The sequence below is a fragment of the Strix aluco genome, chromosome Z, assembly GCF_031877795.1.
Source record: "Strix aluco isolate bStrAlu1 chromosome Z, bStrAlu1.hap1, whole genome shotgun sequence".
NCBI classification, from domain to species: domain Eukaryota; kingdom Metazoa; phylum Chordata; class Aves; order Strigiformes; family Strigidae; genus Strix; species Strix aluco.
Window position 1 is genome coordinate 63527117 of NC_133971.1, and position 26615 is coordinate 63553731.

The 26615-nt window shown below is 42.2% G+C and overlaps 1 protein-coding gene and 1 long non-coding RNA gene across 4 annotated transcripts in view; one reads left to right on the top strand and one right to left on the bottom strand.

Moving 5' to 3' along the window:
- The window catches only part of MARCHF3 (membrane associated ring-CH-type finger 3), a 109823-nt gene that overhangs the window by 67180 nt on the left and 16028 nt on the right, over positions 1-26615 (bottom strand). The gene's annotated exons all lie outside the window — the stretch shown is intronic.
- LOC141918581 (uncharacterized) lies at positions 60-4805 on the top strand. Its single transcript, XR_012621725.1, has 2 exons — positions 60-132; positions 3787-4805. It is a non-coding gene; the product is annotated as an uncharacterized LOC141918581 (long non-coding RNA).

Sequence of the window (26615 nt, forward strand, 5' to 3'; positions counted from 1 at the left end):
GCACCTCCCCTGAGCTGGGACGCCTCTCAGGTACCAAACCCTTCAGGTGTCATCTGCTGCCAGAACTGACCAAAGGCCAGGGCGAAGTCAATCCACTCGAGTCTCAAGCCCGTTGAGGAATGCCAAGGCATTGTGAGTATTTACTCTAAACTTGAGAAGACGGAAATTTTACTTTGGGCTAACTTCTCTTTCACCCGCTCTTTCTCTGCTTACTGGTGTGTGGGTACATACTTTGTTCTACTGGATCTGAATACTTTTATCTCTGTGTGTTTGTACGTTTTGTGTTCATTCTACTGGATCCAAATACTTCTGTTTCTGTATGTGTGTTTGTACGTTTTGTGCTTCTATATGAGCATGTACATATGTATAAATTAAGATACCATGAAGTAAGTTAGTGTGAATCTTGTCATCCTAGAATCTGTAAATAAGTCACTAGGTTCATAACATCTTTTAAATTATTTTGTGAATTATCAATTGCTGTTATTTATTAATAAATCTAAAATTCCTGTCAAATCATTACCGTGTTAATACTTTCATCCGTGACACCCTCTCCATGCCTCTAAAAAAAATAAGCTCAATGAGGATCAGGACTTCATGGGAAATCAAGAATATTCCCCATATTTTACACTGAGACATCCTGTAAATCAGTTTAAAGTATTTTGATGTATGGTTTAAAGATAAGTGGGGGGGGGGGGGCGGGGGGGGGGTATGGTGTGTGGGGGTGCGGGTGTGTGTTAAGAAAAAACATTTTAGAAACAGCAATGATTCATTCTTTATCGAAGGTTACACACTTAAAAAAATAAGGAGGGGAACAAATAACAAGAAAATCAGCATCAATTTACAATTCTGAGTAGTGGTTAAAAATAAAATTATTTCACACTGCTGGAAGATAGTTTTTAATTATTCATATAAGTATTGCTACTTTCTATATGAACAAATACTGGACTAGAGCCACTATTGACACATCTCTGCATAACCCTTTATGTGAAAAGTAGGTATAACACAGTGCCATTTAGCACTTGTCACAGTGATTACAAAGATGCAGGCAATCTGTGAATTAAGTATCATACTTTTATTTAGAGGTACTTTTTTTAGTTCCATGTATCCATTTTGAGTATATTTCCTCCTTACCTTAAATTAGCTCAGACAGCTTTGTATAAATAAAATATAATAATCCACAGATACTAAATGCTCAGATGTGAATGTACAAATATTTTGACTAGTTTCTCAAACTGTGACAAAACCTGTCAGTGTGTTTTTCAAGATATATTTTTATTACTAAAAATAACAAAAAGAATTTACTATATGCTGCCTTTGATCCATATTCCTACCCTATTATTTTTTGACAGCAGCAGGGTGATGAAGACATGGGGTAGAACAAAAGATATTTAAGGGAGCAATATCTTTTTCCCCCAACATTACAAGTGATACCATCTTATCAAACACAAGAAAAATGAGCTTTTGGAAGGAGTCTGGTCAAAAAAAAATTCCAAAATCTCTCCTCCCTTGGCAAAGCAGAACAGACCCAAAATCATGGATTAGATTCAGGTTCAGATCATATCTAAGACACAGGTAGTACTAAGGTCCAAGACTTTCCTACAGGCCTCTCCTGATTTTTTTTTTTTTAATTTCAGTATATATACTGAGAAAGCCACTGCTGTGAATGTCAATGAATGAGTGCTTGCTAAATACTGTAAATTGTACCTGTAAGGAAGTTGAACAAACCAACACTGAATTAGTTCTGGTTTGGCACAGCTTCGTTTTGGCTGTTTCTTCTGGATGGAGTGCAGGGTTTGGAGAACTGCCAGTAGCACTGATAAAGTGAACCAAACCATAAAACGTAACACAAAGGGAAAGAAAAATATTTCTTTTGTTAAGGAAATGCTGTCAGCAACAGCACAGCATCCTTACGTACACTTTTAAACACTCCTGTATTATTGCATAACACTTTAAAAATCTTTAATATGATATAAACTTGTCTTTCTTAAATAACAAAAATTAACAGCTGACAGCTACTTCCATTATTGCTTTCCCCTATATTCATTAGTGCTGTCTTATGTTCCGTGTTAAATACATTCCCCAGAGGGACCAAGGTGCCTAGGAGAGTGCAGCCTTAACACACCAAACTAGCATAACTCCCCTTAGATTTTTCTGTGTACTAATGACCATTCTGAATTAATTTATAGCTTCTGCCAGTGGTATTTTATTCATGTCATGTGGAATATGGAGAAGCCATGTACCTAACTTTCTGTGAAAACACTAATGGTTCTAGAAAAACTGTTTACTCAGTGTAAAAGAGCAAGCATTGGTTCCTCATCCAACACCTACAGTTGTAACGAAATGGCTCTATTCCTGCTACTGAGCCAGAACAGGCAATACAAGCATGCAAATACTTTTACCTCTGCACATGGTGCAAGGCTAATTACTTCACTTTTGGCTCTTTATAGAGCTACGACAAACTTCCAGTCAGAGATCCATAACCAGATGTAACCAAACACCATGTGCATGCTACTGCTTATTTACAACTCTAAAGCCTAGGATTTATAAGTGTTATTCTTGTTCCTGTAAATAACTCAAAACAACTCAAGACCTCTTCGAAATATCATCTCCCTTTGGATAATCAGTCATACACTTCAACAATTTGTGCTGAATGACCATTAGGCAAGCTGCATCACAGTAGAGTAGTACCCAAATACTTTTGGTAACACCTGCTAGAGCAGGAGATTCTGCTCTCCTGCCCTCTGTACTGGAGTATGCATCATGACGGTGACACAAGAGGAGAGGCCTGTAAGGTTGAGATTCAAGAATCAGTTCACTACTTAAAATGTCATCTTTTATGAATTCATATTCAAAATGCAGTAAGAAAAATAATTGACCTTGATAACATGACAAATACTGCACCAAGCTTTCCATTTGCATGCTGCAATGGGACAAATTCACCTTGCGCATGTGCTGAGAGAAAATAATTAAACCTACAAACCAAAAGCCTAACCCTCTCATATAAGGATTCAGTGTATGCTCATGACAGCCTTAGAGAGAGAATATCATTCCTTCCTTACATGCAACGTTCCCCCCTTCAGGTGAAAAAGCCCGTAGTTCTGGAGCCTACCAGCAGTTCAGGGCAAAGGTGGTATAACAAGCAACATGCCCCTCTTGACAAAAAGGAGGTCTGCTGGGAGAGCTTTCCTTATCTACTGGCTTCCTCTCTACCTGACCAAATCCCTACTCTGTGACAACAGAGTCTTACCTATTCTCAAAGTGAACAGACCTACCGCAGATGGCTGGAGTTTTACATACATAATAGTGAATTCTCTATGGAGGGTTGCCCAGATCTATGACCACATTAAATGAAGCAGACATTGTGTTCATATTTCTACTCCTCAGTCTAGAACGGTCCACAGATCCGTAACTGGATTTTATCAGAAGGAGACAGCTATAGAGGACAATTTTTTTCCCCAATGGATAATGAAATAAATTCTGCTTACCACAGTGTTTCTGACAGGATAAGGCACTAGCATATACTACAAAAAAGGTTTACTCAGTGTTCCAGAGTAGGTTTCCATCTTGCCAGTCTGTTCTCACAAAGTGTGCACATTGGAGCCAAAAAACACATCAATACCCTTCTGTGAGCATCTTGAGTTCTTAAAGAGGCAGATCATTAGTGTCAGCTACCTTTGATATTCACTGTCAGATTCTCCTCAACCTTCAAAGACTTTTTGTCTCATTTCAGCTAACAACAGAGATAAATTATAAGCTATTTCAACTTGCATTTATTTATTTTTCCAGGTGTAATTTAACAGCCTTTGCATACTGCTCCAGAGCTCTGCTTCCAAGAGTCCAAGACATTAAGACCACAGTGTTATCCCCTGTTATTTATTGAATATGCAACTAGCTTTACGGGTGAGTGCCATGTTCACCTGAAGAACCTCTTTGTCAGCATGAAAAACGCAGTGCAAAGGCTCTGCAGACAGCCTTTTGTTCTACTGCTCACCTAGCCAACATGCATTACTGGAGTTAGAAGTGAAAGATGCTAGTAGTAGCTGATGCTAAGAAGCCCTGAGGAGTGTGGATTCAAAGACCACCAAGGATAGCAGAGAAGAAGATAAGGGGAAGCAGTAAAGAAAGCAGGTAACAAAACAAGGAAGATACAGAGAGAAACGGACGACAAAGAAATGGCAATCAACCATTAGAAACTCATCAATTACAAAAGCCGAACCAGAATTCAGGGGAAGAAAAAAAAAAAAACAAAGTTTTTTCTGGACGGGAAAATAAATTTGTAAGACTATGAAAATAAAGTGAGGGCTTCAAAATCAAGAAACACTATTCTGTCCTTGTTAATGACCTTTTCAAACTCCTTTCTGAAGTGAAGCTTTAGTCACAATCTTTTACGTAGAAGACTGAAGCCACCTTGAAGCGGAATGAAGTGCGTAACTGCTTCATCATAGGAAACAAAAATGCAAAACTCGAAAAAAGACAAATCACTATTCTCTTTGGCTATCATTAAGGAATATCTAGTGATTGGTGATCACTGCCAAAAGGAATAATCTACCAACAGATGTGTCATACAGGCTACCTGAAGTAAATCAGCATAGCTGGTACAACTTTAGAAGACATCCTGACAGAATCTGATCCTTCAACCATCACAGACAAACAACGCTGCTATTGTCAGTTTACTGAAGTTATATGCAGCATGCAAATCTAACATGCCTTTCTAGCAAATTATAACAGTACTAAAATATTACTCAAATAATTATTTTAAAGCAGTCATTTTCATTTTACAAATAATAAAACCAAGGTGAAATGAAGTACTGCCTGGATTTCTCCCACTTGCACACAGAATGAATGGGAATGGCAGAAATAGGAAGCCTTGGCTGCCAAGTTTCCCCTTTTAACTACTAGGCTGAACTTGCTCTCTCCAGAGGCTAGGCCGCCACAGCAGCAATAGTCAGTACAACTGAAGTGTAAAAGTAAGTTAGTTTATACAGTAGCAGGACTGTTTCAACTTACAAGGACGATTTAGCATCACTTTCACTGGCTGCACCTCAGAGCACCACATACCACACACATCCTGCACTGTGCTCCAAACACCACAACCAAATGTTGGCACAGGATCCCATTAAGATCAGTTGTGAAACAAATGTTAGAGTCAAATTCAAAGCATCTATAGGCAGAGCCTTGCTTTTGACCTGAAATTTTACTGATCACAGTTCATGTTCACTGCTGCTAAGCTTAAACTCCAGTTTCCGTGCCAGCCTGTCTGTACATGCTTCCTCAGATTCCTTTCAGGATGAAATCACACATGTCTGATCTGAAGCCCTTTCCCAAAAGGAAGCTTCAGTTTCAGAACTGAAAGAGGCTAGAGAAGAAAAATATCCACCACTACACTTCATGTATGAAAAAGAAATTTGCAGAGGCTTAGATTCAATACTGGCAATTTCCTTTGTTAGAGAGAGAGGAAAAGAGAGAGGGCTGAGAATATTTATATACCACAGGTTAGAGGAGAAACGCCGACATTTTGCTGTTTTCCACATATCTATAGAGCCATGACAAATTGTGGGAAATATCAGAGAGAGTCAGAATTTAACTTCTCCTTGGAGAATAGGGCTGTTTTGTTCACAGAGCCTCTTCCTATACTAATTAACAGTTTTCTGAAAGACTTTCTCTGAACAAGATTTTGTATCCCACTTTAAAAGCCCATATTGTCTCTGGTGCTAGACTCTCTGGCGGCTGCTCCAATACGATGCACAAAAATAAACTGACACAAAAGAGGAGAAGTTTCAGGGTTTGATTAATAGACCACCTGGATTACACAACACACAAAACTGCTCATTTAATGAGGTGAGGCATATCAGTCTATTTGTATTATAACTTGCAGCTGCTGTGACAGTAAATTCAAAGTATCTATAACTCAGGCCACAAACTGGTCTTTTCACACGTGCAAGGACACTGCAGAAAAGGTTTGTTGCTGAAATTCTTACAGATTTTTATGGCTCCACTGCAAACTCTCTAGGTAAGATAAAAGAGCACTCTCCTCTGCCTTATTTACAAATGCCCAGAAAACCCTTGATCTCTGCTTGACAATGCTGATTACACTCTGATAAATGTGCAGCTCTGGAAGTTGTCTGGGATCCACAGTTCAAGTTAAAGTCAAGGGATACTGTGAGTATTCTTCAACATTATGCCTGCAACTGAGAAATATATTAAATCCTAAAACCAGTACTAACATTATGTTCATAAGGATTCCCCTCCAAAAATTAATCTAGTACAAACAGTACCAAGTCAAAATTGATTTTAGTATTACTGTCAAGTACAGAAAGGAAGGCAAATAGATAATGATTTTTATCTTTTTATTATAGTAAGCAAGTGAACCAAAAAAAGAAAAGAAAAGCTGTGTTCGCATGTTTATAGATCACTATATATATTCTACAGAATACGCACAGAATAGAGAATATTCATATTACAGTTGATCACCTATAGACACCCTCAGGCTACAAACCCCCTCAGCGAAAAAACTTTAATCTCAGCCTTTTGCAGTACAGTTAATGAAAACAGGCTGCTGGGAAGTCAACAGAATAGCCTCGAAAGTTGTATTTCTAAGTAATGTTATGCTTCTGTTGTATGCTGCTGCTTAACAATCTCAAATATTAAAGCAACTAATCAACAGCTCAGAGAGAACTCAATCATCCTTTTTTCAGGTTAAATGAGATCCTGCCATTTTTACTATCCAAAACATTAGGCACCTAGGGTAGGACACATACATTAACATGAAGTCACTCTTCCTAAACTACATCCTCTTTTTCCTCCGTGACTTTTCAAATTTCTAGACAGTAAGAGGAAACTACCACTTGCAGAAATGTGTATCAGTCTTTGTTAGCTTTGGCATTCCTCTTGGTAACATATGAAGTCAGAGCCTCAAAATACCCAATTGGTTTGAAGCAGTTTGTTATCTGACAGCATGGTGGGTAACAGTGCACATGCAGACCTTCAGCCTTGATTAGGTCTGAAGCTGCAGTTTTGTGTTGGCTTTCGAGAATCTATCAGCATGTGATAACAAGGACACCACACGCAAAATTACAGCAAAACTCCTCTGGAATGCCACAGCTACTTAGTCTGTCTTGATAGTGTCCTTATAATCAAAGATGATTTACTGTTTGTTTGTTAATAGTTGTGCTAATATACGAAGAACTTTCCAAACAGGAAAAATAGGTAAACTCCTTGGCCTAAAGCACTTATAATCCAAATATAAAAAAGCAACAGAATGTAAATTAGAGGAGAATAAGAAGAGTTATTTAGGTAAAATGTGCTCACATCTAGATAATTCATGTTTTATAGTGCTACAGTGATTATTCACGAGATAGGGCTGTTCCTTAACTAAAATGGACTGTCAGCTCTAATTATGTAGAGGTAAGATTGAAAACTACTGGGTAAGTGGTCGAGGATAGCTCTTCCAAGTGGAATCACAGAAGGGCTGCGGTAGAAAGGGACCTCTGGAAGTCATCTTGTCCATCCCCCCAGTTCCAGCAGGAATATATTAACTATTTACAATTACCCTTCAAGTGTCATTAATAGTCAGCAAGTTTCCTTGTAGGCATTGTGGCAGGCATTTATATTCCAGAAGGGTCAGGAGGAAAAGAGACAAGAACCTTCTGAGGACAAAGTAATGAACAGCTTCCCACATATGGGAGCACAATGAAAACACAGACATGACTACAAAAGACTCGGTCAAACAATGTAATGAGGCAGGCCTGAATGGTCAACAGATGATAGAAGTGGCTATAGCATACTACAGAAGACAGGTATCAAGGAGGTAAAGTTATGTGGGACTTTGAAGAGGATTTTAATTCAGTTCCATGGAGACACCCAAAGAGGAGGTGACAAATCTGTGTCAAGGACTGCTGTGGACATCAGGAAGAATAAATTTAGAGCAATCCACAGTTAATTGCCTGCAGGACAGGGTCAGAAAGAAAATGAACAGTCACAGATAACATGGAAGAAGAATTAAAAACACTGCTCTCAGTATGCAGTACAACTGAGCAGGAGATTACAGGTCTTGGTTACGAGTCTGACAAGCTAGACTGAGAATAAGGAGAAACAAATCAGTAGTCAAATTCACATACAAGGCAAAAGATAAGTGGTCTAATTTTTTGTGCTCCAGTTTTTAGACACCCTCACTCACAAAGTCTCAGAGGGATGGGCTAATAAGGAAATAACAGAGGGATAAATGCTAAGAAAGGAGAGACAGGTTTAATTGGTACTCATTAGTGACAACTGCAGGGGTCATCTAAAATAAGATAGTGGAGGGCAAGGGATGGGACCACAAAGGACTCAAAACAGAGTGTGTCTGCAGAGCAGGGCAGAACTGCTCTTTTCTGTGCTTTGCAGTTTTAGTCTCTACACGCACTAGCACACCCTGATGATGAAACAGGTACTACCCATAGTCCAGCCACGCTGGCCAGTCACCCTGGGGCACCTCTGGGAGCTCACTGCACTACCCCTCCTGCCTGCAAAGTTTTCTTTCAAGGGAAACCAGGTCTGTCCTTGAGTGCTGACAAATTTACAGACCCAAGGGAAAAAGAAAGATGATAGTCTGTTAAAAGAGAAGACACTGGGATGTCTAGAGAGGACCCCAGAAACTCCTATCAATATGATGAGGAAGCTAAATATCATTCAATGAAGCAAGGAGGGACCAAAAGGTAAGGGTTGCCTAGAAAATGCATTTAAGACCTTAGTTTAAAATGGAGTGATTTCCATTAGGCTTTGGTGACACCAACATCAGAAATTCAGCTTTGGGGACTCCTTTTATGTGATCTAACCAAACCGTTATCTCTTGGTTTAGTATATTCTTAAAGGAAAAAGCACACAACTGCAACTTCTCAGTCTTCCCTTATCTGAGGAAGCAGTTGTTTTTAACTCGTTCTCCTACTTTGCCATCTTCATCTACCGTGCAACAAATTTTTCATTCAACAAATGCCTCTGGCTAATGATAGCAACTCTGTTTTTAGGACTGGAGACAATGTCAAATGCTTTAGGAGGTCAAAACAACGAAACTAGCTAAGGTGAAATTTCCCATTGAAAAACTGGGGAAGAATGAAGGCACTGATGAAGCTTAAAGAGATCACTAATGCAGCCCAAGCCACCGATTCAATCAGTCACTCTCTCATTGCAGCCTCATATAAAGTACGCGAATTAAGGCTCTGGTTTTTGCATTCCAAGCAAATTTGCAATAGGGAAATCAAAAAATGAGTTGATTAAATAGCCACAGTTACTCAAAACTGTTGTATCTTTTATAAATAATAAGTGTAACTGCAGTATACACAAAAGGGAGAACTTAGTTATTCCTCATTAGGAAATGTATATTTACACTAGGTAGGACAGCATCCAAATTAACTAATTTATGTAACTACTTGTCATCCAGTACCTCACTTCACAGAACAGAAACAGGTTTTAGCTTGTGTTTGCCAGTAGCACTTAGAGCAAAGAAAGTCAAAGCTTTAATTCGCCTTCATGTTCCCAGGGTGATTCCCAGGTGCTGCAGAGGCCAGCAAGATCCTAGATGGCACTGGATCATAGGACAGGACTCAAAAAATCCCCATGTGCTTCCTACCCCCAGCCAATGACTTCCACATCTGCATTCAAGGAGATACTATGAGCCTTCTACCTTACCCAAATGACATTATCATCCATACTGCTTTCTGTCCCATTAAGAAAAAAACATCAGCAAAGAGAGTGGCATCCTCCTGGGAGACCAATACTATTACCCACCCAATGCTCCTGTTCTTAATCCCTTTGTACAGCATTGTGGTAGACTGACCCTGCCCAGCAGCCACATGCCCATACAGGTTTGTTCACTCCCAACCACACCTGCCCCCAGGGGCATGAGAGAGAGGACACAAAGAGCAAAAGCAAGAAAACTCACAGGTAGACATAAAGAGAGTTTAATAGGTGAAGGAAAGAGGGAAAAAGAAAAAAAAGAAAGACGTGATGCAAAGGCAGTCAGTCTCCACCTCCCACAGGCAGACGGATGCCCAGCAATGGCCACCTTGGACCACAACACCTCCACTCCACCCTCCCATACACCAGGTTTTATTGCTGGGCATGACACTATGTGCTATGGAAAATCCCTTTGGCCAGCTCAGGTCAGCCGTCCCCCAAAAACCTACAACCTACTCACTGCAAGGCCAGGGCAGAGGGCAGGCAGCGGGGGAAGAGAGCAAAAGCCTTGACAACGCTGTTCTAGCCACAAACCCAAAACACAGCACCTTACAGGCTGCTATGAAGAAAGTTATCTCCATCTGAGCCAGACCCAGTACAAACATGAAAAGCAGTACGAAGTAGCATACAACCTCACTGCAGATGACTGGCCAGCCACAGACGTGATTACAGTGGCCCCATCTCAGTTAGGATGACTGTGTCCAGGGAGCACTGCTGTATCACACACCACAGTTCTGCACCACACAGGGAGTGGTACAATGCAGTGGCAGTCCATACATGAGTTTCATGGGCAGAGCACCACTGACCTGCTTCCTATTTTCTCTGAGAGAAGCCTAATTACTACAGACACGCAGCAAAATCCCACTGTCACTTATGACCTGTACCACACTTGTTTCTGTCGGACCTCAAGCTTCATCTAACAGTCCTAAAACAAATCTGTTGCTTGGAGATGGAGGGAATTCCAGGTCACACCTATAGACCTAACAAAGATTATGGATCTGAAACTTAACGAAAGAGCTTCATGCCATTGGAAGCTCCCCAACAAGAAAAACATCCCCTGAATGTTCCTTTCAAAAGGCTGTGAGAGACTGATTTGAGTCCTGTTGCCTGAAGTTAAAAGTGTTTAATCCAGAGAACTGTACGTGAAAATGTGAGCCTAGAAGATTCTGCACGTTACTGCAGCAGCCATCTGCATGGTATACCCTGTATTTATAAAGCTTAGGTTATTTCTGCTCAGGACTTTCAGTGAGTGAATACTTGCTCTCTTAACAGATTCAAATTCAATCATCGCTGCATGAGCCTATCTACTTAGCCAAACCCTAGGCTTTTTGGGCATGTATTCAACTGCTTAATCTAGCATGAGGAGATGGTTCCTGTCAGTAACCAAAGCCAGGTCTCAGTCTGGCATTAGCAAATGTACTCCTGTAAGTAGACAGGATGCAGAAAAGCTTTCTGTTCTGCTCCAAAGTTCTGCTTAAGTTAATATCAAGCTTGCTTGTTTTTTTTTTTTTTTTTTTTAAGAATTACAATTTTCAAAGATAAATGAGTCAGGTTTTTTTCCCTTCCTATAAAAGCTTGAGGATTCTCCTATAGAAGGTTGAAGATTCACATGGATCTGTGAAAGTATGTGTCTCTTACCTCTCCCTTTTCTGGCTCACAGGTCAATTTGTAGTCCGTTATGGAAATTAAATATAAAAATATTTTTAGCAAGGATTTCCATTTAACAGATTCATACATCTTAAAGAAAAAAACAGAAAAAAATTATGGGATTCTCTGATTAAACAATGAGCAAACAAAACACTGACAAATTATTTATAGTCATCATGTTCAACTTAAACACATGAGCCATCTTTTTGGGGTGGGCAATAGAAGGCTAACAGTTAAGATCAGTTAAGTAAAACAGTATGTCAGGCAACCTGGGAATTTAAGTAAAAGTAGCTACATAAGTTTTACGCAATTAGATGTAAGTATTTTTTCCTCTGATACCATATTCCATATTTTTCATAATGGGTAGATTAAATTAAAAACTATTCCTAACGGGCACAGAATTAATTTCCAATGATAAGGCTATGCATTTCAAAAGTGTCTGGACTTTCATGCATTAACTAATTCCTTCTAAATGTATTTTCAGATAGGAATACTAAGGCTCAGCTGTCCTACAAGGAAACAGAGACAGAGATGAGAAGACTTAAAACCAGAGAGGGCCTAACGAAGATTTTGCTATAGAGAGTTGGTCGGCAGCAGACAAACCTACACAACTCTTTAATTTTTTCTCACTATGGAATTGAGCTGTCTGGAGACAACAGGGAACAACAACAACAAAAAGTTCTTTCTAAAGCTGTTCCTAAAGTTCTTCCTAAACTAAGAAATTCAGACCACGCAGTCTTTCAGATATGCACAGTGGACAACAGCGAGGGTGGCAAGATGCATTGGTTTGGCTTCTAAAAGCTGTGACGTTTTCTGTCTCATGTTACACTACTGAGTAACCTCCTTGCTCAATATTCACATGGGATTTTCAAAGCCTAAAGCTCAGATCTGGAATCTGAAAACTGCAATTTACATCATCTCTACTTCTTGACCAGAAACCCACTATGTATCAGTATGTTTCAGTAAAATTTTCATCTGAGATACTGGAAGTGCTCTTGTAATTAGCTTTTGCACCATTGAAACTTTGGGGATATAAATGATGCTTAATAATCACATCACTTCTTATTCCCATTGTTTATTTTTTTAAAAACATATAATGAATGATCTTTGCTATTATGAAAAGTCTTGTAGAAAGGGGAGAGGAAAATAACTCTTCCATGACAGTTTTTCAACAGCAGGAAAAAAGAAATATAGAAAGACAATTTCTTCAACTTATTATTCAAATTTTTACAGTGGCTTATGCAGGAACCAATTAGTTTTAATCGCCATTCAATTGTATGGAATGCCTCCACAAGAGCTCTTAACACAAAGCTAAGACTCAAGTAGGCACAATGTAAAGACAATGAGAACTCTGCTAATATTATCCTCACAGAGATAGCAGAATTGTTATTTTCACGTGTTTTTGATAAAAAGTATTATAGGCACAATACTCTAAACTCTTAAAATTGTTCCTTGGGACTACATAAGATATGGCTGCACAAAAGCAAACTTCCTTGCGCAGTCATTGGAAGTGCAGACAGCAAAATTCAATCCAAAGGGGCAGAAGTACAAAGAAAAGAAAGAGTTACAATCCTGGAAAGCAAAATGACAAGATTAAAAACTAATTTTAATTAATCACTGGCATTAAAAGACTGCATTAAATGCTAATACTTTTTATCAGAGCCATCTGAAGAACTGTAGTTTAGAAATATTCCTCCCCTTCTTTTAAATACCTGGTTGAACGCAAATTACCTTTCTGAAGACTTGCTGAAGTTATATTGATTACTTATCTAGCAAAGCCTACTCAAAATTTGTGTTTTATTGCTAGCTTTCTTCCGCAGACCCTAAGCAAGCTGAGAAATCACTACTTCACTGTGAATGAGTAGCGATACTGTACTTCCCATGCCACTGCTGCCAGTGCACAAATGCATTCCCAAAACTCCACTCTCACAAACCTTCAAAACAAGATGGAAGCAGCTTGCAATACACCTAGGGCCAATTCTGCCAGAAAGCAGCTGCCTTTGTGGATCACAAAAGAGCTTTCGAAGCACACTGTGCACGCACAGGAAAGCGCATGATGAGCTCTGGCTCCAGCAGAGTACTCACTTGTGTTACTTCAGCTATGTGTGTGTAACCATCATGGATTCCTTCTAATTGCAATTGCTTCTGCTACACATTTTCCATCAGCTCCTGCTGTTTCTCACCCATGCAGGCTGCAAAGTGAAAACACCTTCCTGTCAAACTTTACAGGGCCATCTTACCAGATATGGAAATGCAGACATGTACATAGAGGCTGGCGTCCTCTTCAGAAAACCATTTTCTTACCAGTGCACCAGTATTTGTCTTTTCTAACAAAACTCATGAGGAAATGGAGTTTTAAAACTGTTCACATAATATATTTAATGACTGGAAATTCTGATCAGAAACCTATACAAATTACACCAAGTTCTAATGCCCTTTGGTTAAACTTGCTCTGATGTGACAGCTGGATATCAAATAAAACATGGTAAGCAAGAAATATGCATTACACATGTCCTGGTTTCAGCCAGGATAGAGTTAACTTTCCTTGAGCTGAAAGGGAGCACAGCTGAAGGGCTGGGTCCCAATGGATCACTGGAGTGTTCCATATCATGTGACATCACGCTCAGTGTATATAGGCAGACGTGTGCTCTCTCACACACTGTTTTCAGTTTCCGCGTTGGCATGGCGGGATTTTCTGGTGCGGTCGGTTCGATGCTGGCGGGGGGTGGGCTGTGTGCCTGTCGCCACGCTCGGTAAGCTACTGCTGCGTTTTACCCATTTTGGATTTACATTTGTCAGTTTTTTCTTGTTACTATTAGTAAATTCTTTTTTTTATATATTCAACCTACAAATTTTCTTTGTTTGTCCCTCCCTTATTTCACTGGGGAGGGAAGGTGAACGGCTGGCCATGTGGTGATTGGCTGCCAGCTGAGTTCAAACCATAACATCACAGAACACAAAATATGTGTGGTTGAGACAATCTGCTCTAACTCTTCCTCCTATGTTCAGTCTTCCCAGAATTATGACCCTCATGAAGAAGAGGACATTCCTTAAACTGCTCTGACAGACACAGTAAGAAAAGTATACAATCATTTTTGGCAGCAAGCTCAAGAACCTGGAGAGAAGTGAAAATACTCCACTTGTCAAGATTTGGAAAAATGCATTTGCTATTCTCTGTCACAAAAAATGGTTTCAGTCTGCTAGATATTGTGGAACAAAAGGGCAAAACACTAAATCTGCATGCCTAGAAGAACAATGTTCCCAGAAGAATAATTTCCATTTGCAAAAAAACATTTTAATTTAATTAAAATGAATGGAGATATTCTTAAAATGAACACAGATACCTTATGTTGATAGCTTCAATGTTCAGGCCTGAATATGATTTTACAAATGAGCCAAAAGACTAACAGGTATTTGTGCGTATTACCAAACGTGGCAGCTATCAGGGACAGATTTGTTCATAATCTCCATTTATGGAAATACTGAATTTAAAGACTGATAAACTGTGGACACCTTTGTCATCGCTTCTTTCAAGTATGCCTTGTTTTCTTTGTCAGTCCATACTGGTTACAAATTTTTTGGCTATAATCTATTTTATAAACAGATCCCTCGTCCTTTCTGTTTATATTGAGATATCATGAAGTCAAGCACTGTGTTTTGTCAGCAGGAATAAGTCTGACATTGTTAACGATTAACTGTGGTATAAGGAAATCAAACTAAGTGACAACTAGAAGAGAAAGCTGGTTGTTCAGGAAACAAGCATGCCAATAATCAGCACTTCTCAGAACAAAACATAACGAATGTATTGCTGTTAGATAGGAATTTGTTACAATACTGATATATCAAATAACATTTACACAATTGTGGCCTGTTTTAAAAATAAAAATCAGCTTATAATAGTCTCATAAGAACCAACAATAACAGAGTGAAACAACCCTAGGAAAAGCACAATAACAGAACAATTTATGTATGCTGGGGCAGGGCCCAAAAAATGCTTCAGACCAGCTTATGGCTTTGTCCAGTCTTGGGTGTCCCAGGTGCAGAGACACCAACTTGTGTGTCTCTGCAGGAGAACCCTCTCCAAATATGTTGATGCTGCTGTGACAACTATAAAACTCTGTCTACATATTTCAGTGTTGTGTCCATATGCACACGTTGCTGGGCGTGCTGCAGATCTTGGATATATATCCAGGATGTGAAAATTACATTTTGGTTACAGTTAAAATGGTCACTTCTCCTGTTTATGGTCAGGGCTGTCTTTTGCCCCATCTCTTTACTGTACATTTCATTAGACCAGCCAGATGTGACAACAGGGTTAGCAGGGTTTCATGATCTCCAAAGGGTAAATGCCCTACACCTCCAACTGTAGGATGGTGCTCATGGGCATATGCATACCTGCTTGTTGCTCTGGTGCTACTGGACCCTGGAAAATCTCCAGTCTGGGGTCATCGTGGGACACCACAGCAGGGATGATGACAAAGGAGGTTATGCTTACACAAGCTTTGAGGGCAAAGAGGAACCTCTACTGAATGCTCCCAACCAAGCCAGAACTGTATGACCGGTTTTTGGCATGTGGGCAAGTATGAGGTAATAACTCCAATGCAGCCTGCAGTAGAGGCAGAACAATTTTGCCCCTATCTGCAAAAAATCCTTAAATGTACCCTGAGGACCCATTACATGGGGCTGGGTTGCATGCTAGCACAGCTATACAGATTCTGAAACAGAGTTGGCGTCTCTCTGCAGCTCTGAGCACGGGGAGTGAGAGTGAGCAGATGCCTGCCGGTACCTGAGGATGTACCCATACCCACCAGTCTTATAGACACACTGTCCTTGCAGAAGACCTGAAGCCTAGTTGTGGTTTTCACCAGCAAATAAACACTATTTCCACTCCTATTTAGATAAAATCTAACTGGCCTGAGGAGTAAGTCAGGAGCTCATGTACACACCGCAGCCGCTTTCAGCCTAACCCCAACTCAGGGCCTAAGCTTGTTCAACTTCGTTAGACAGCTGCTGTTTGTAGAGCTGAGTGACCTATACATAGGACTTATGAGGCTGTCACCTCTCAGTCTTGCTTTCTGTAGCTAAGTGGAAATGGCAAGGCTCGTTAAGTTTCAGCAGTCAGGTTGTTAGCCACCTTATCCACGAATACCATATGGATGATGTTATTAGTCATTACTTTGCATTGCACAATATAAATTTGCAAACAGGCTTTCTATTTGTCAGCATGCACCAACTCAACTCTAAATAACGTCACTACTGAGAGGAAAAAAAGAATAGGAAGGTGCAGCTAGAGATTAAAGCACCATGATCCCAGGAGAAAAATTTTTTAGGTAGATTCAGCAAACCACATGGGCTACAGTTCCCCTTTTTAAGCCAAATCATGGCCGTGTTAGGATTACATTCCTTTCCCTCCCCCCCTTTAACCATGGTACTGATTCTCGTTCCCTCCCTTTCATTGGTAACTTACAATGATCCAACTCGGGGTGCTGAATTATCCCCAAATTAGTCCTATTAGAAAATAAACAAGCAGTTTTCTGCTGGCGTACCTCTCTGAACCAGCTCACCACTAAGCCAGCTGAGCACCAGTCCTGGCCCATTTCTCCAGATCAGCTCCTTTGACAAGGCTCCTTCCCTCTTATAAGGGGCCAGCTTGCTTCTTGCAAGCAATGCTGTGAGTCCTCTGGCCTCTGCAAAGCCTCAGGCACAGCAAGTTTGCTCCAGCCCCACTGAGCACCTGGCGGAAAGGAGGGAGGGTCACCTTCTAGGCAGCTGTGGTGGAGGTGTCCTGGAGCAGGATGATGTTTGAAGGCTCCCTTGGCTCACAGGGAGAGGAGACAAACTCAGAGCATGGAGCTGAAGTCTGGCATACACCCTCCATTCAAATTCGCACAAAGTTGCAGGACTGCCTCCATCACAGCAAGACAAGGGAGTCTGTGGGGAACAGATTAAGGAACAGCCATAGTCTGCTCTCGTGGTACAAGCATCTTCCATCAGTTTCTCCATCAGCTTATATCCTGTGTATGTTTCCCTACAACAGGAAAAGGCACTCCTCATGTAGGAAAATCAGGAAGCCTGTTTCCCACCCCCAGAAGCCCAGCTCTGTTGCAATGTAGAAAGGACACAGAATCATAGAATCATTCAGGTTGGAAAAGACCCTTGGGATCATCAAGTCCAACCATCAGCCCTACTCTACAAGTTCTCCCCTACACCATATCCACCAACATCTCATCTAAACCACCCTTAAACACATCCAGGGATGGGGACTCCACCACCTCCCTGGGCAGCCTATTGCACTGTCTGACCACTCTTTCTGTGAAAAATGTTTTCCTAATGTCCAGTCTAAACCTCCCCTGTTGCAGTTTAAAGCCGTTCCCTCTTGTTCTATTGTTAATTACCTGTGAGAAGAGACCAGCACCAACCTCTCTACAATGTCCTTTCAGGTAGTTGTAGAGAGTCATGAGGCCTCCCCTCAGCCTTCTCCTCCTCAAACTAAACAGTCCCAGCTCCTTCAATCGCTCCTCATAGGATTTGTTCTCCAGGCCCTTCACCAGCTTCGTTGCCCTCCTCTGCACTCACTCCAGCACCTCGATATCTCTCTCGTATTGAGGTGCCCAAAACTGGACACAATACTCCAGGTGTGGCCTCACCAGTGCAGAGTACGGGGGGACTATCACCTCCCTACTTCTGCTGGTCACACTATTTCTCATACAAGCCAGGATGCCATTGGCTTTCTTGGCCACCTGGGCACACTGCTGGCTCATGTTCAGCTGCTTGTCAATTAGAACCCCCAGATCCTTCTCTTCCACACACCTCCCCAAGCCTGTAGCGATGCATGGGGTTGTTGTGGCCCAAGTGCAGGACCGGGCACTTGACCTTGTTGAAGCTCATCCCGTTAACGTTGGCCCACCGATCCAATCTATCCAAGTCTCTCTGTAGAGCCTCTCTATCCTCATGCAGATCGACACTCCCGCTTAACTTGGTGTCATCTGCGAACTTACTGATGATACACTCTATGTCCTTATCAAGATCATCAATAAAGATGTTGAACAGAAATGGTCCCAACACCACTTGTGACCGGCCACCAGCTGGATTTAACTCCATTGACCACCACTCTCTGGCACCGTCCATCCAGTGCTTGACCCAGCAGACCATTCACTCATTCAGGACATGAGCAGCCAGTTTTTCTATGAGAATCCTATGGGGAACTGTGTTGAATGCTTTTCAAAAATTCAGGTAGACAATATCCACAGCTTTTCCCTCAGCCAATAGTCAGGTCATCTTGTCATAGAAGGAGATCAGGTTTGTCAGGCAGGACCTGCCTTTCATAAACCCATGCTGACTAGGCCTGATCCCCTGGTTGTCCATTATATGACTTTTAATGGCACTAAGATGACCTGCTCCATGACCTTCCCTGGCACCGAGGTCAGACTGACAGGTCTATAGTTTCCTGGATCCTCCTTTCTGCCTCTCTTGTAGATGGGTGTCACATTTGCCACCCTCCAGTCCAATGGGACCTCCCCAGTTAGCCATGACTTCAGGTAAATCATGGAAAGCGGCTTGGCGAGCACATCTGCCAACTCCCTCAGCACCCTTGGGTGTAACCCATCCAGTCCCACAGACTTGTGTGCATCCAAGCGGTGTAGCAGGTCTCTGACCACTTCCTCTTTAATTGTGCTGACCTCATTCTGCTTCCCCTCCCCATCTCCCAGCTCATGAGGCTGGGTGTCCAGGGAACAGCCAGTTCCACTGCTAAAGACTGAGGCAAAGTAGGTGTTGAGCACCTGAGCCTTTTCCTCATCCTTGGTTACCATGTTTCCCTCTGCATCCAATAAAGGAGGGAGATTTTCCCTAATCCTCCTTTTGCTGTTAACAAACTTACAGAAACATTTTTTATTATCCTTAACAGCTGTAGCCAAGTTGAGCTCTAGCTGCACTTTGGCTCTCCTAATGCTCTCCCTGCATAGCTTCACTACATCTTTATAGTCTTCATGAGAGACCTGGCCCCTCTTCCAAAGGTCACAGATTCTCCTTTTCTTCTTGAGATCCAGCCAAAGCTCCCTGTTTAGCCAGGCCAGTCTCCTTCCCCGCCTGCTTGTTTTTCGGCACACAGGAACAGCCTGCTCCTGTGCCTTTAAGACTTCTCTCTTGTAGTATGTCCAGCCTTCCTGGACTCCCACATCCTTCAAGGCAGCCTCCCAAGGGATTTTGTCAATCAGTCTTTTGAACAGGTCAAAGTTTGCCCTCCGGAAGTCTAAGGTGGCAGTTTTACTAACCCCTCTCTTTGTTTCTCCAAGGAATGAAAACTCAATCATCTCATGATCACTGCACCCTAGACAGCCTCCAACCTTTACCTCCCCCACAAGCTCTTCCCTGTTCACAAGAAGCAGGTCCAGGAGGGCACCTCCCCTGGTCGGCTCACTCACCAGCTGTGTGAGGAAGTTTTCCTCCACACATTCCAGGAACCTCCTGGATTGTTCCCTCTCTGCTGTGTTGTGTTCCCAGCAGACACCCGGGAGGTTAAAGTCCCCCACAAGAACAGCGGCAGGTGACCGCGAGATTTCTCCCAACTGTTCATATAAGGCTTCATCCACCTCACTGCTTTGGTTGGGAGGTCTATAGCAGACTCCCACAGCAAGATCTGCTTTATTGGTCCTTAACCTAATCCAAACACTCTCAACCCTGTTATCACTATACTTGATTTCTGAGCTCTCATAGCATTCTCTTACATACAGCACCACTCCACTACCTCTCCTTCCCTCTCTTTCCCTCCAGAAGAGCTTGTAGCCATTGATTGCAGCACTCCAGTCGTGTGAGGCATCCCACCACGTTTCTGTTATAGCTACTATGTCACAGTTCTCATACTGCATCATGGCTTCAAGCTCCCCCTGTTTGTTGCTCATACTGCATGCATTGGTATAGATGCACTTGAGATGAGCTAATGAATCCAACACCTTGTTGTTAGTGTGGGCCCCATTCCCTACCAGACCCTTCTCAGGTGCTTCCATGGTTCCTAAACATCTTTCCCTTCTCTCAAACGAAGTGGCAGAGGGAGAGCCCTCACCAGCCCACCATCCGTCAAGTTTTGGCATGCTTCCCTTGAGCTTATTCCTAACAGGCCCAGTTATCTCCCTGTCCCCTCTCATATGTAGTTTAAAGCCCTGTCAATAAGCCCTGCTAACTCCTGCCCCAGAATCCTTTTCCCCCTGTGGGACAGCTGCATCCCACCTGTCTCATTTGTTGCCAGAAGACCAGGTGCCTTATAAACCTTGCCATGATCAAAGAACCCAAAATTCCGATGGTGGCACCATTCTCTGAGCCACGTATTAATCAGGTATGTTGACCTCAGTCAATTCATGATGCCAAATTGTTTCATTCCTGTTTCATATCTTACAAGTACAAATTTCTTGGGCATTGAAAATCTCTCTAATTCAATAGCCCCAAGCACAACACGCTTTGTGTTTGCCATTTCTCCACACAATAAAAGTTTTTGTTTGTTTGTTCTGAGAAGGGGACACAATGCAAAACAATCTGTAAATGAGGGGAAATATAGCAAACACATACAGAACATGGAAGTTTATCTCCTTTACTGATCTCCCTGACATAATCAAAGAGATATCACCATGATTACTATAGTAGTGCATGCTGATGTCCAAGTATGGGGACCTATGGCACCAGGCACTGTACAAACACAGAAGTGCAATTAAAATCTTTGTCTTGAATTGTTTAGAGTGCACAGGCTGACACTGAGCAAAAAAGAAGGAAAACATAAAGGCAGAATGATGATGTTGGCAAATATACTGGTTCTACCACCTCCATTTTAGAAGGGGAAGGCTAGCAAGGAAACAAAAAGTGCAAGGTACATACCAGCAAAATGGAAAAGCAGGAAAGCGCAAGAGCTCAAGGCAGAAAAAAGGTGAAGGAAGTGTGGAAGTATGCTGAAGTGCCAAGACTGGGGATGCAGACATACTCCAGATCAGAAGCAGACATTCCTGAGACTGATTTAACATGTGGTTTTGTTACAATTAAGTGTTGTGTGGATGTTACCATCTTAAATTCCATCTTATAATGCTGTTCCTCTGATTTTTCAAGGGGAATGAACAAGGCCTGGTAAAACTAGTTTGAATGAATGAGTCTCATGTCAAAAGCTGAGGTTTTTTCAACATGAAGTCCTCCCACAGGATATCACATCCTTATATTGGGAAGAACTTACTGAGTTATTTCATCTCAAGTCTTAACCTGAATCTAAGCATTTAGTTTCTGGGAGCCATCAATCTGTAAGATCCCAGTGTTCCACAGGAAAGGCAGTCCTCCTTGGGAGCTCTACTGGGAGGGGACACCAAGGGTACTCAAGAGACTCAAGGAGCACCCTGTTGTGCCGAGATGGAGTCGTGCTGGGATTAATTGTGACCTCAAACATAAAGTTTGGTAGCTAAACATTTCACTTTAGAAATGCCAAACCAAAATGTTCTGATATGTCCACGGGGACATTTTTTTACTCTCCTACCAAAGACTTTAATTTCAGGATGGAAGCAAGTATCAAGATTGTGGTGGTTTAGCCCCTGCCGGGGTCTGAGACCACGCGGCCACTGCCCCTCCCCCACAAAGGGAGTGAAATGCAAAGCCCCAAGACTGAAATAAGGAAAGGTTTAATACAACAGTGCAATAGCAACACAACAAACAACAACAGTAACAATAACAGTAATAGTGATAGCAATGAACAGAGCAAAATAGCTACCAAATACAGCAGTTTGAAGCACGATGTACAAAACCACGAGTGCACCGCGCTCCGCGCCAGGAAAATGTGACCTGCCAGGATGTGACATCCGCATGGTATCTGAATAACCCGGCTAGAGCTCCCCCCCCACTGCTGGGGAAACTTAACCCTATCCTGGTTAAACCAGGACACAAAATAGAATTTTTATCATAACAAGAATCCCCATTTTGAGAGTTTACCCAGGACAGCTGTACCAGAGTCGTGGGAGTCTTTAAGAAGAAAAAGCTCCTCCCATTCTCCCTTCCTCCTCCTCTGTCAAAACCCCAACATAACCACAACTTAGACTGCTATCAGGCCAGCGAGAATTTTATATTAAACGATTCCCCTCGGCCACACTGGGCCATTCAGCTGAATTAAGTCAAAGGGACTGCTGGCAGGCTTAAAAATAGGCATGTGTTTAAGAGCTTTGCTGTCTTTGTTTCTGCAGTAAAAAAAAAGGAAGTTGGAGAGGCATCAATCTGGAATTGAAAATATCATCAATATATCCAAGACACAAAATATAATTGTAATTAATAATTCAATCTGGTCTATAGTGCCTCGCATGAAGCTTAACTGAGAGCAAAGCGAGAGATACCAGATTCTTTCCCCTTCCTGTTATTTTAGATTAATTTGAAAACAGGTTCAGTAATCAGAAGAAAGAGAGATATAAGACACTGTGCTGTGGGAATTGGTGTATCATAGTAAGGGAACTGAGGAATAACTATAGCACAGCACTGAGTGGACTGACAGAGCAAGGATGACATACAGGTAAGGCAAGAATTCCTTGATAAGCGTTCTACTTTGTATTATCACGTTGGTGATTTTCAGTACTTCGATTTTGTGACAAGCCTTCCTGAACAGTGTCATTAATATTTTTCCTTCCTTTAAGACTGTGGCTCTAAGCAGCAGCAGTATTTCTTCTTGCCAGCTTCCAGAAGGAAGACATCCCCCTCAGCAGTGAAAATCTGCTGTGCCTACCTCTGTAATGCTCTCACATATTTTTCCTCAGTCTATAATCTGTGTTCTATTTTAAACAAAGGATGCCCACACTGGCTCTTCCAGGCTTGCCCTGGCTAGCTGGAGTCATCTTTAGGGTAATATGTCATTCAATCAATGACAGTCTGAGGATGAATCCATTCAGAAGGTTGGCAAAAACACACCTTCTAAAATTTGTATCAAGGGACCTGGAGAAAAAAATAATTGCACAGAACAAGCTATGCAGATGCTAGCTGTGTTTCCAAATGTAGATGAAGTTTCTAATACTACACACATCTCTGAAAGAGTTTCTGTCTACTGCAGAGAAAGAACAAGTAATACTCTGTACAAATTCAGGAAGGTGTTGGAAGACAGCAGATATATGCTGATTTTCCTTTTAGATAAACCACATATTTCAGCAGCAACATGCCAGATTTCCTCTTCCCCACTTTCTGTGTTGTTTTTTCTTTCTCTCCTGCTTCTCATTCTGATGTTCTCCAGGGCAACCCTGCAGGTTGTGAACATACACATTACAACTAGTGTTACAGGAGTCAGCTGAGACACCAGAAACAGTGTAGGCACATTAATACAGAGGATAAATTAGCATGTGTGAAGACCATGGTAAAAGCACAGCTAGTACCTGAGCTTGTCCATCTCTACCCAGTGCTGCAGCCAGAGGTTTGGCAAAGCAGGACTGGCTTTTTTTCTCTCCAGGAGGTCCTACTTCATCCACATGCCATGCTGGCCCCTAGCTGTGCAGAAGAGCAACTGAGCAAGCTAGAGAATTGTCTCCCTGATGTCTCCCTTATTTTCCATGTTTTCTCCTCCTGTTTCACACAGTCAGGGCTGTCCCCTGCAACAGCGTGACACAAGGTTGTGATATTTGCTTGGCAGGACTCTGCCAGAGGGCCGTGTTACACAGCTGTTGTTACCTCTTTAATCTTCAACTGCATATGAAACATTTGAAGCTAATCCAGCTCCAGTAGTGTCAAAAGAGGATGCAAAATAAATAGTGTTCCACTCTACTGTCCAGTCACTGCAGACAGACTAGTCGCAGGCAGGGTCCTGAAGGCCAGTATCCGCAGTATCTGCTGCTAACCAGTGGTGGAAGAAGGAATTTTAGAAGAAAATTTGCAGCTACAACACAGAGTGTGCTATCCTATCTCCATTAATTAGTTGTGCTATCTTTGAAGGAGCTCTCTTGGGTACGGTAATACCCATTGCCCTATGCCATTTCCACATGCTCCAATAAGTCTTAACTATCTGCTCATATAGAGGTGGTATTACATCACCCTGTCTGCTTAGATGAATGTTCTACAGCAGGGTTCATCCCAGGGGGGAAAACTGTGGGAACCACCTTACAAACTACATCTAACGGAAAGCCACAATGGCCATCAGCAGCGTGCCACGGGATAGCAGAAGCAGCCCACCTTCCCAACCCTATGCAGGGCTGAGTTTCAGTGGGACCCAAAGGACTTTCTCCTCTTTCTACAGAAAGCACCACCAGAATCTGACTGTTGCATGACAGGCAAATTCAGGAAAGCAGAAGAAACCAGCAGAAACCAAGGTATTCCAATGGCAAGTCCAAAGTCACTTTGAGGAGCCCCCAAGAATGTTTCATCGTCATGCAAAGAGGAGAAGGCGGCTCTGCCTTCTGTAAGTATGCCACAAGAAGTACAATTACCCTGATGGGTTTTAATAAGCAAAATTGCATTTTGATAGACCAAAACAGCTCTCATCCTAATTACAGACATTTGAAGCAGTAGATATTACTCACCCACTCAGAGCTCAAGCCTGTGAGCCACTAGGCAGTTTGAAACATGCTTGAACTCCTGCTGCAGATGAAGCCCATCTTTAATGGCAAGTGAAGACCACACTGAAGTATGGGCTTGATACAGAATTTACCTGTGAAATCCTGTGGCCTGTAATAGGCCACAAGAGATCAGAAGAGACAAGGTCCCTTCCGGCTAGGAAATCTGGCAACCAGCTAATCCATATGTTCCCAGAGGAGTCTACTGCCCAAGTAAACCTGTAGCTACCGCACACAAGTACTCCATCATCTGGAGGTTTCAAAACATACCTCATACACCTCGAGACACTGTCACAACAGTCATTAACACGGAAAGACAAATTGCAAGTCGGCTGCTTCATCAGCCTAACAGACAGCAAGAGACTAAGACATCAGCAATTAATTAAAGGTCAATGACATTTAAAACCCTGAAGAACGCACATCCCAGACTATTTATAATTGGCAAACACACTTAGATAAAGCAAGCCATAATCCCGCTAGTTGTTTCAAGCTGCCGCTCTCCACTTTATCCCACTCCCTTTACAAACCGTGGGGACCATAGGAGAGTTACCTACAGGACTGCTGTGCCCAGGATCAGCACCAGATGGTGTCCAACATCGTGCATTGGCAGCCTGGTCTGAAGCCCATGGACATGGCTTCAGGTTTACGGTTGGACTAGGTGATCTTCAAGGTCTTTTCCAACCTGTGATTCTGTGACATGAGTCATCAGCAGTGAGAGCTTTTCTGTTTATTTCAACGGGCATTGCATGAGCTGTAAATATCCTTGACAAAACGAGTAATTTCTAATAGATATATATTCTCTGCTTTCACTGGTTTCTTGACTTTGAAATGGCTAAATTACTCTGTACAGCCAGAGTTGAGACATTACTCGGCATACCTCCTGTATGCACTATCAACAGCCCACATCCGAAAATGAGTGCAACACAGGGTTAAAATTAACTTTAAAAATTTGTTGACATTGGAAGTTTAACTCCTCTGACATATGCAGGCATTATTACTGAGCAGTTTCATAATCCCTTATATCTGCAAAGAACCATACAACACGTGACTATTAAAACAAGAAAAAAACCAAACACCAAAAAAAAACCCCAGGCAAAAAGATACGAAACTCCATGGCTGAATCTCAGAAATAGCTAGGGTTTGTCACAACCTCTGTAACAGAAAGAAACTGTCTTTCTTGTCTTCTTCCCCGATCCTGATCCCGGAAAGTCCTCAAGGTAATTCTGGCTGAAAGAGTCCAGCTAGATCACTTCAGCTGGACGTTTTTACTGTTGGTACTGGGTTTTGATTTTTTTTGATGATAAGAGTTAAAATTAAACCTTAACGCCCTCCTCCCCGAGCCAGACATTTCTATTTGCATGTGTCCAATTACACCTACTTCATTTACCCGGACCCTCAAGCTGTCCCTCCAAAACACAAACTAAACAGCCAAACAAACTGCAAAGAAGCCACGACCAGAAGCCGTCAACACCCCACCGACCCCACGTACCGTGCCTTCGGTTCCGCTGGCGGCACGGGGCTTCGTTGCCATCGATCCACACGCGGGCAGACGCTCACGCACAGACACAGCCCCACCGCGCCCCGCTCCTCGCGGGGACGGGACGCGTCTTTTCCTTCTGCTCCGGCCTTCCCCGCCGTGACCGCGGCGTATTTCCACAGCCGCGCTGTGAGGCAGCGGCGGGGACGGGCGCCGAGGCGAGCCCTGGCGAAGTTCAGGGA